Source organism: Phytophthora cinnamomi (genome assembly GCF_018691715.1).
Source record: "Phytophthora cinnamomi strain GKB4 chromosome Unknown Contig15, whole genome shotgun sequence".
Taxonomy (NCBI): Eukaryota; Oomycota; class Peronosporomycetes; order Peronosporales; family Peronosporaceae; genus Phytophthora; species Phytophthora cinnamomi.
This window is the reverse complement of record NW_027150948.1, coordinates 758623-769508: the sequence shown is the minus strand read 5'-3', so window position 1 is coordinate 769508 and position 10886 is coordinate 758623.

Sequence of the window (10886 nt, the reverse complement as noted above, 5' to 3'; positions counted from 1 at the left end):
ACCGACTTGGTCTCTGAGTCTTCATCTTCGGACGAGTCTGTGGTGGAAGTGAAGTCGGAGCCCGTGCGTGTGAAGGAGGGGGTGAAACCCCAGGGTTCACTTGTGAAGTCTGGGTCCGCACCACCTGAACCCAGGATTCCGGTCCCAAGTTTGCGAGCTGCGCACAGGACAACATCGGAAGGCGGTGTCCAGGATGCTGCTGAAGCTGCTCCAGAATCGGGAGCACCAGTGCTGGACGGAGAGCGTACGGTAATGTACGCGCGACGCGATGTCCGACGCTGGGAAGACGCGAAGCCTGGAAAGGTGACGCCCCAAGTGTCGACTACGAGTGACCGACTCCAAAACCGGACGTTAATGCGTATTTCGCTGCGGCCTACGCGACCGGCGACTACCTCAAGTGGCGGTCGGCTCTGACGAGTCAGGATGATGCCTGGATCTCTGAGTTTCGCCTCGCCCGGTGGGGCGTTGGAGGGGCCCAAGGATCTCACGGCTACTCAGATTCCTCTGAACGTCATGACGCCACGCGAGTGTGTCGCCATCCTCCAGACTCTGTTCTTTGAGGCAGGATTCGAGTTCGTCAACTTGATTCCGGAATGGTCCACGACACGTGCATCCAGGATTCCAGACGGCGTGGTGCGCTCTGTCATGGAGAAGATTCAGAATTTCCTCACGGCGGAGCTTGTCGAATGGAGACTTGTGGTGGCCGGAGTGCCTTTCAAGGTGAACGCTGCGCCTGAAGATCAACCTGCGCCAGAAGTACCGCCAAGACTGGATTACCACACGGAAGATGAAGACGGTGATTTATTGATGACGGATTACGACGCGGACCTACTCGGGCGACAGTTCGTCCTGAAGTTCCGGGTGACTGGACTCAGGATTTCACGGAGCCCGCGAGGGTCGAGTGACAGCGAGCCGCAGTCCAAGCGCACTCAGCTTGGACCACCTCGGCCGCAAGTCCCGACGACCCCGTCCGCGTTGTCCACGCCATCGCTGTCTTCACTGCCGGCGTACAAGTCTTCGGCTGGTACCTCGCGTCAGGATTCCAACTTCGGCACATCGCGAGCTTCAGACGAGAGCACCGCCTCAGGCGCGCAAGTGTCTCACGGCAGCTCTTCATCCTCGTCGATGATGTCGCTTGGTCAAAGGGTCGGAGCCTTGGCGCTGGTTGCCCAGAATTCTGGCGGTATCGCGGTCGCTGGTGATCTTGGATTCCAAGTCACCCGGACATTCATCCCTCCGCGGCTTGTGCCGGTCGACCAAGATGACGTCGAGATGGCGCCGTCCGCGCACTCTGACGCCGACGTCAGGATTCCAAAGCGCGATGCACCCAGGATTCCAGCTTCCTCCGGGCCCGTCGACACTGGCGACGTCAGCGGCGATGAGCGGAGTCAACACCGAAGCTCTAAGAGCGAGGTGCGCGCTCGACGCTCGGCGAAATTCAGGATGTCGGCCGCCTCCAGTCGCTCGGGTGAATCCAGGCGTCTTGAGTCAGTTTCTTCCGCGTCCGCGAGGTCTGGGCCTGCCCAAATCGAGCTGAATGTCTTGCGACAACAGCAAGAGTGGCAGACCCGCATGGAGCAGGAGCAGCGCGAGTTTCTGGCCCGGGAGTGTCTGGAAGCCTTGGAGCGTGAACGGCTGAGGGAGCAGCCCGACTTGGAAGCGCGGCACCAGATCCAGGAGCTCACCGACCGATTGGTCCAAGCGGAGATCGCTCGAGGTGAAGCCGAACGGCGCGCGCAGAGCTTAGAGGTCCACCAAGCCCAGGATGCAACGCGCACCCAGGGTCCGGTCTGGAATTCAGCCGAAGCTGCGCGCCTGGACGCCGCCTACGCGGAGCGCTGGCAGAAGCGCGAGGCCGAAGCCGACGCAGAGCGCGCACGCTGGGCCTCGGAGATTCACGCGACCTGGAAGGAACAAGTGTCTGCCCTGGAGAAGAAAGTCCAGGATGTCGAGCCGAACGAGACCGTGAGCGGGAAACTTCTCAGAATGTGCAACGGTTCCACGCCGGACAGTTGCGCGACCTTCGTGCAACATTGTCCCAAGTTCAAGCGTTTCGTGCAACGGCCGCCCCTGATTTGGCAACTCGAGTCAGTATTGGTGGAATTCAGGACCCTGAATTAGCAACTTTGAGTCCAGTATCCAGTGGTGTAATCAGTGATGACGCAAGTGTCGCACGTAAGAGACATGCGACAGCTGGCTTGAAGAACACCTCCGAAGTCGCCGCCGCTCACCTGCGAGCGACCGTCGTGCAGTCCACCGACACTTCGCGCCGCGCGAAGCACGTGAAGCAGGAGCATGGCGCGACGGAGACCAAGGCGACGACGGAGGTTGAGCCAGCGTCTGTGACCGTGGCGAAGACATCCGCATCCAGGAGGACAACGGACTCCGGTGTTCCGCAGGGCCGAGGCGAAGCCTCTAAACCCTCGCCGGCCAGGAGGCAGACATCCAAGAAGAAGGATCGCCACGATTCCGACCCGCCTTCAGACTCGGACCCAAGCTCTGAATCCAGCGACGACGACTCGTCGTCTGACAGTTCCGATGACAGCTCGAATGAGACCCCGGTGTGAACTTGACGACAGCAGCTACGACCAAGGGAGGCACTACGCTCTTTACGTTCCGACCGTACATCAACTCGAACACTCTGAGTGAGTTCGACACCAAGGCCTCACTCAGGGAACGCGTACACTGGTGGGAGCGCTTCTCGAATATGGTTGCGCAAGGAGGATGGTCCACCAAGATGCGAATTCAGGAACTCAAGTTGAAACTCTCGGGAGCTGCGCGCGACTGGTTCAATCAGTTGCCGAAGCACACTCGGCGTGACTGGAAGGAATTGTCGGCGGCATTCAGGAAGAAGTTCTGCAAGGCACGCTCGTCATACTCTGAACGTTATTTCACGATGGAGATGAAGGACTCTGAGAGCGCCTTGGATTTCTTTTACCGGTTGAATTCTGCGGCTGGCAAGGCTGAAATCGATTTCCGCAAGTCATCGAAGCGCCTGGAGAAACATATCCGAAGATTCATCACGAAACTCAGGGACACGCGACTCAAGACGTCGTTGCAAGGCCAGAGATTCAGGAGTATCGCCGATTTAGAGTATGCCTTGGAGCAGGACGAAGATGTTTGGAGTCGGAGTGACCAGGATGCACCTACATCCAGGACACGGGACTTCAGAGCTGACAACATCCCGCAAGGACGCTTCAGGTCAAAGCGCCCAGGACGTGCCTTTGTGACCAGGGGCGATGACTCGGACTCTGATGCGAGCGAGGACTTTGAGGAACGTGGTCACTTCCAAGATAACAACGCCGATCTCAGGATCTCGACCCGGGATGCCAAGGTGAATCCAGAATCGACCCGCGAAACTCGTGGAGATGACGTTGTCTCCTCTGGGAATGGAAACACTCCAGGTGTGTGCGGTGCTGAATGGACGCAGTCTGTGGCGAATGAAGTCTACCGTGTGATGGATAACATGGGTTGGCGTCCACCTGCCCAGGTATCTGGAGCGAATTATGGTTACTGCTCGCCGCGAAGCGACAACCCGAATTGGGACAAGTACTGCGAGAAGTGTGGCAAGTGGGGGCATCCAGAGGACAGCTGTTGGAAGGACATGAAGTGTGACCGATGCTTGGACGTGGGCCATCCGACACACATGTGTCGTGCCCAACCGTGTGGGAACTGTGGCAAATTACATCTTGGAAAAACGTGTGAAGACTGGAAGACGCTAGAAGCTGTGAAGCAACTCGCCCGCCAAGGTGCACTAAAGGACATGCTGAGCCAAATCCTGGATAAACTCCTCGATGGCGAAGCAAATTCTGGGAGGCCGCTAAACCAATAAGCCCGCTGGGTGGGGACCCAGTACGCGCCGGGCAGAAGAAGGCCCCAGAATTGTGTGTTCTAGTGTACGTAGGCCCGGAGCTGAGAGCAAGGACCCAAGATAACCAACAATGCATGGCCACTTTGATTCAGGATTCAACTACGTGTTCAGAATTCCCGCTACCTGATGGACCGCACCCTGATGCAGCTAACTCTGATGAAATTGTGGAGTACAAGCTGAATCTTGGAGAGCGCTATGGATGGTGGGAAGACCATAATCCTGACCCAAAGAAACGTGATGTTGCGATGGTGCACGGTGCAGTGAATGACTGTCGGACGAAAGTCCTCCTGGATACCGGTGCGACTGTGAATATTGTGAGTTTCGACTTAGTGCGTAAGTTGGGACTCAAACTCAAGTCGCACAAACGAACCAAGGTTTCTGGAATGGGAGGCGTCCCGACATACATTGGTGCAAGTGCTGAGGTGAAAATCACCCTCGGTTCGAGGGTGGTATATATCCTGAACGTCTGGGTTGCAAATATCGGCGAAGGGATCGATGTACTTCTGGGTATGAGTTTCATGTTTGCAGCTGGTTTGAGGATTAGCGTTCGCGAAGGTCTTGTGACACTGCCAGGTGAAGAGACGATTGTAATGTGTGGATGGTCGCCTGGAGACCGCACAGGAGTTGACTTGCCGGTGAACCCCCAGCGCAGTCTGTATCTGCGACCAGGAGAAGATGCGGTGGTTCAAATTCAGTATGGCCAGACCAATCCCCAGCGTGAGCTGGTGTGGGCTGGACGGGGAGATCGCTGGGTTACACAAATCATCTATGCAGCGAAATCCTGGCCAGTGGCTGTACGAGTGGTGAACAGTTCGGATAAGAAAGTCTGGATTGACACGCGGACCCCTGTCGCTAGATTTGTGGAATACGGGTTCTTCCCAAGTGCAGGTCGATTTGTGCGTCCAGGGTCTTCAGCCTATCGGGATTGGCAAGTATCTATCTTAGAGAATGTGCCGTCCCCTGAAGCCAAGATGCGTATGCGACGACTCGCCGAGCTCCAGGACTCCACGCCAGAACCGCGGTGCACTCAGACGCCAGCGTATCAGTGGCCACTCAGAATTCTACCTCGACCTGAAGGCGGCCCTGACAGAGCGATGCTTGCCGCAGTGCTTCCAAGGCCAATCCTTCGGTGCGTGCGCTTTGCTCAAGATGCTGCGACTCAGACGGATGGAGGTGCCCGAGAAATTGTTGTCACTCCACAAGAAGCCGAAGCAAGGACACGTGAGGCGGATACCACTGGAGAGGACATTGTGGTGACAACGGGTAGTGAAGACGACCCTGAGTTCACCTCCCCGGATCTCGGTGTGTCTAGTGAAATCCTGGATGTACCCGATGATAACGATGATTCGCTGCAGCCTCTGGATGAATACTGGGACATTCCGATCTCTGGCATGTCAGGGACCCCGCTCGAGAAGTTGAAGCAGGAGTACGACCGTTGCCTGAGGGTTACCACCGAGGATATCGATTATGAACCCGCGGTGTACATGCGTGAAGGCAGTGAGCTGCTCTCGCAGCTGCGAGACCAGTTGGTTATGCTCCCTGAGTTGCAGGACCTGGCACCCGAGTGCAAGATCGAGGAGGCTGACGTCGGAGTTCCTGGGAAAACGACGCCCGAAATGGACGCACAATTGAGACGAATCTTGGAGTATCATCGGAAAATCTTCCTGGGTGACGGCAACGCGGCACCCGCGCCGGCCAGGGGTGTGGTTTGCGACCTTGATGTTGGCGACGCTAAACCTGTTGCCCAGCGCCCAAGGTCTATTGCACCTCACCTCTTGATGAAGGTGTTTGAACTTCTGAAGAAACTCCTGGAGACTGGGCTGATCGAAATATCGACGTCGGCCTGGGCTTCTCCGATTGTCATAGTCCTGAAGAAAATGGCGTTGACATCCGGATGTGTATCGATTATCGCGTGGTCAACGGATTCATCAAGCTGTCCCATTACCCGTTGCCGCTCATCGACGACCTCCTGATTGGATTTGAGTCCGCAATGTGGTTTATGAGCCTGGACATGGCAAGTGGATTTTGGGCAGTCAGAATGACAGAGCGAGCTAAGTTAATCTCTGCGTTCATCTGTCCTATGGGTCACTACCAGTGGGTTGGAATGCCGTTCGGCTTGAAGAATGCACCCCTAATCTACCAGGCAGTACTCAACAACTGCTTGTGGGGCTTTGTAAGACTCTCGCCGGAAGAGGAAGCAAAGGTCGACCAAGATGGCCTGGATTTCCTGGGATTGAACTCAGGTGAACCCAGGATTTTAGCCGAAACGCCGCTTGACCTTCCGGTTCTGACGGACGAGATGACGGTGTTTCAGCGTAATATCCCGGCACCACCCCAAATGGGTCCAGTACTTGGTCGAAGCTCGTATATCGACGACATTACCCACGGTGCGCCCACCTGGGAGCAGTTGTGCCTGGATTTGAACGCCCTGCTCTTCCGCTTACGCTACTGGAATATCTCTGTGAGCCTTCCTAAGAGTGAATTTGGAAAATTGTCTATCCCGTACCTTTCGCACGAAATTAGTGCCGAAGGAATTCGGGCGACACCCAAGATTGCCAAAGGAGTCCAGGATTTACCTTTCCCGTCGACACTCAAGGGAGTGCAGAGCTTCCTGGGAAGTCTGAACTATTACAATAAGTTCATCGAAGACCTCCCCGTAACCGCTGCCGTCCTGTATGAGTTGACGGAAGAACAAGTAAAATCCGGACGAGACTTGTCCAGAGCCAAGGAAGCGTTCGAAATCCTGAAACGCAAGATCGTCTCGACTCCGCTGCTCAGGCATCCTGACCGCTCCAAGCCGTTTGTGATCATTCCGCACGCAAACCAGTGGGCGGCCTCTGCGGTGTTAGGCCAGGAGTACGAGGGGATCGTGCATCCCGTCCGATTCACGGGCCGTGTCCTGAACGATGCCGAACTGAGGTATCACATCGCTGAAAAGGAAGTGATTGCCATCCTGAGAGTCCTGGAATTATTTCGCACTCTGGTGGAACCCAGTCCCAAGATCATCGTGTACACTCGGTATTCCGTGCTGAAGTGGCTACTCACGTCGCAGTCAGCTGACGGTCGAACGGTCAAGTGGGGCCTGAATTTGTCTCATTGGAACCTGGAGATACGTAGAGTGCAACGTGACGAGGATGGGTTGGCTGCAATCCTGGGTGCAGGAATCACACCTCGAGAGCATCTAGATGAAGTCGCTGAAAACCTGATCCCGGCCAAGGGGCGTGTCAAACCACCAGTGCCGATCAGTTTGGAGATGCTGGAAGCAGACTACGAAGGTCATATCCTGAGTTTCGATGGGGCCGCGCAGACGTCTACGCGCCAAGGAAGTTGTGGATGTATCCTGTGGCAAGTTCCTGGATGGGAAGTACTGGATGCGCGAGGATTCATTCTGGAAGACGTGACCGTGAATGATGCAGAATATCACGGACTTCTGAAGGGACTCACTCTGGCGCTCGAGCACGACATCCTGGATATTGTGGTCGTTGGTGACTCCAGGATCGCGATTCAGCAAGCGCAAGGTCTGATCAACTGTAACCAGCCTAACCTGCAGAGGAAGCTAGCTGAGTACGAGGTGTTGAAGACAAGGTTCAAGTCAGTAAGGCTGATTCATGTGAAACGTGAATTCAACCAGGCTGCCGACTATCTTACGTCGAAGACTCTCGCGCTTGGTGAATCCTGGAAGGTCGAGGACGCTGATGAACGAGTACACTTGCAGCTGGTGTCTAAGATCCACGAGAAGCTGCAGAAACCGAAGGAAAACGTGTGCGCTGGGACCCAGGGTGGCAACGCCCAGAGAGCTGAAATCAAGGGTGATCCGGGTCCAGAGTCGGCCCCGCTGTCGACGGCGGCCAAAGTGTTCGCAGTAATAACCCGGGCTCAAACCCAGGAAGCGGGCGATTCGGGTGAGGCAATGGGGCCTCTAGAACTTCAAGCGGAACGTTGGCGACGAATCAAGGTGCATCAGGACAAGGACGCTTACCTGATGCAGCTCAAGCAATTCCTGAAGGGCGACGTGAGAGAGCTGTCACACGCCCAATCCCGGAAGCTTGCAAAAGTTGCTGATGATTTCATTCTGGATTCTCGAGAGATCCTGTATCGCTTGAGTCGCTCTACCAGGGATCGTCCCAGGGACATGATCGACGAACTGAGGCTCGTTGTGCCAAGGGCGTTACGGCCTGGCATCCTGCACTACGCGCACGAGGATTTCCAAGGTGGCCACCAGGGTATTACAAGGACGTATGAGAAACTGCGTTCTGAGTTCTACTGGCCCGGCATGTACGCGGATGTGGAAGTCTTCGTCAAGGAGTGTGTGGATTGTGCCAGCGGCAAGGGGCGTCCACCCAATCACGGACCATCCCCAGGAAATATTGAGCCTAGGCGCCCTCTGGAAGTCGTGTCCATGGATTTTGTGACGCATCTACCGAAGTCGGACCGCGGAAATACGTTCTTGCTCTTGTTCCAGGACGCTTTCTCAGGATTCGTCATGTGTAGGCCAATGAGTTCTACAACGGCACAAGACGTGGCGGAAGCGTATGAAGAGCAGGTATTCAGGAGGTTTGGAGCTAGTTCAATGCTGCGACACGACCAAGATCCAAGATTCATGAGCGAGGTGTTCACACGCTTCCGTGAACTTCTGGGTAGCAAGCAGCGGGCGACTTTGGAGTACCGTCCCCAGGCGAATGGGCAACAAGAACGGTCTGTGCAGACTGTGGTGCGCAGCATCCGAGCGTACATCGCCGAAGCGGACCAGAGTGACTGGGACGACCACGCAGAACGCCTGATGTTTGCCTTGAACACGTCTTTCGACGCCACCCGTCTGGATACCCCTTTCTTCTTGGTGCATGGTTGGGACGCACACGGCACCGTATCGGCTATGTTGGGACCCAAGCCATCCAGCATCCAAGAGCGCACAGCCTATGAGTGGCGCAGGAAATTGCAGCGTGACTACAGTTATGCGCAAGCCTGTGCAGAGGACCTCTAGAGGAAGGCCAAACGTGTGTGTTCTGCTGAGCAGACCAGGAAGTGGCGGGAATTGTCAGACCGTCTGAAGTCAGGATTCGAGGCCGGGGATGCAGTCTGGTTATATATACCCAAAGTGCACCCGGGCCTCAGTCGCAAGCTGGCCCATATGTGGCATGGCCCTTTTCGAATCCTGGAGATCCACGACAATTTCCGTGTGAAGCTCAAAGTGGAGGATACAGGATATCGTGTGAACCCATGGGTCCACGTGAGTCGGCTGAAGCCAAGGGCTCTGTTCCCAAAACGACCAACCGTGGAGATTGACGTGGATGAGGATGACGATTTCGATGCTGCTTTACTGCCCGAAGATAGCTGGGAACCTGATGTCCAGAATGACGAATATGAAGTCGAACGGATTCTGGATTTGCGCTGGACCAAAAAGACTAGGACGTCAAGGCGTACCCGCGAATACCTTGTCAAGTGGAAAGGCTATGACAAGACAGAGTGGCTGCCTGTGTCTAGGCTGAATTGTGGCACTCTGCTCTACGAGTTCAATCAAAGTGCGAGAGCGCGAGCCCGTTTCCGAGCAATGCAAGCCGGAGATGATCACCCAGGGGTTTAATACCCATGGCATGTGAAGAATCCAGGATTCAAGGTGAAAATTCAGGATGTGACAAGTTCTGATGGCCTGAAATACTGGGTGAAGATCGATGGATTGTGTGAATATTGGAAACAGGAATGTGATTTTTAAATGTTGATTTGATAACGAGAAGGAAGTGCTACGACTGATGACATTGAGGCATCGGCAGAATGGACGAAGCGATATCGCCCAGGGCGAGTGCCCGCGCAACGACGTGAGGAAGGAGCGATCAGGGGAGTATAAAGTGCGGGACGTGCTGTGGATGGTCACAAAGAGACAAGTGCGCAACGAGAGAAAACGAAGGCCATGATGACATGCAAATGAAAATCCTTGATTTTGTGGGAAGTTAACCTATGAAAATGCGAACGCCACGCGTTACGCCCAGGATGTCAGCAGCAGGGTCCGTCATGGATACTTCGGAGACACTAAGTTGCGCTTGCGAACGTCAAGGGGGCGAATGCGGCCTCGGACGTCGGACGGCACGTACTGGAGCCACTCATCATCATTGGCAGTGTACCACTGCACGCGGGCCGGCTCGTGGGAATCAACCTCTGCGAGCTGGATATCCAGGTCAGTGCAACTGGGGCCGCCCAGGTCTTCGCCATGAGGGTCCTCCCAGATCCAGTGGCAACACTTGTCCGGAATTTTCCACAAGCCAGGTTCATACAAGAGGGAAGACGGGAATCCTGGAGCATTGAACGCGCGATCAACAAGTGCCTTGTGCTGACGCCGAAGCGAGTTGCGACGAGTACAGCGCTCAGAGTGGAATCGGATATCCTCGGAGCTCTCCTGAGGAATTGGCACCCAGTGCCCCCGCTCCCAAAAGGCTTGGACATGCTTGCGCATGTGTCCCACGAACTCGTTCAGCAACTTGTGAGCTCCAGCATCAAGATCATTCCACTCGTGAAAATAGAGAACGTGGATGCGGCCGTCGAACATAGTCTCCCAGGGCTTGGAATCCAGGATTTTCTGATACGCGTCTCGATCCCAACGCGCGCGGACAAGGTCGTAGGCATACTTGTGGATCTCATACTCTGGGAATCCAGGCGTCTGACACGAGGAGTTCTTGGAAGAGCTCGCATACTGCACTAAGACACCGTGAATGCGCCAGGAAGAATCGCCGTCACCAGGAACTTCCACTGACATGAGCTCTTCGACCGTCAAATCGTCATATGCCTTGCTCGCTAACACCGAAGGATTTCTGGAGCGAGGCTTCGCGGGCGTATCCTGAGTTCGACGAGGTTCACTGGAATCCTGACGCCCTGAGGAGGCATTCTGGCGCTGGCGTTTCGCGGGTTTGTTGGGAACAGCAGTGGGGTTGTCGTCGGCGGAACGAGCGCGCTTGACCGGAGACATGGGTTTTGGAGCCGGCGGTTCGCCATCCATATTCGACTCACCCTCTGAGTCGCCTTGCTC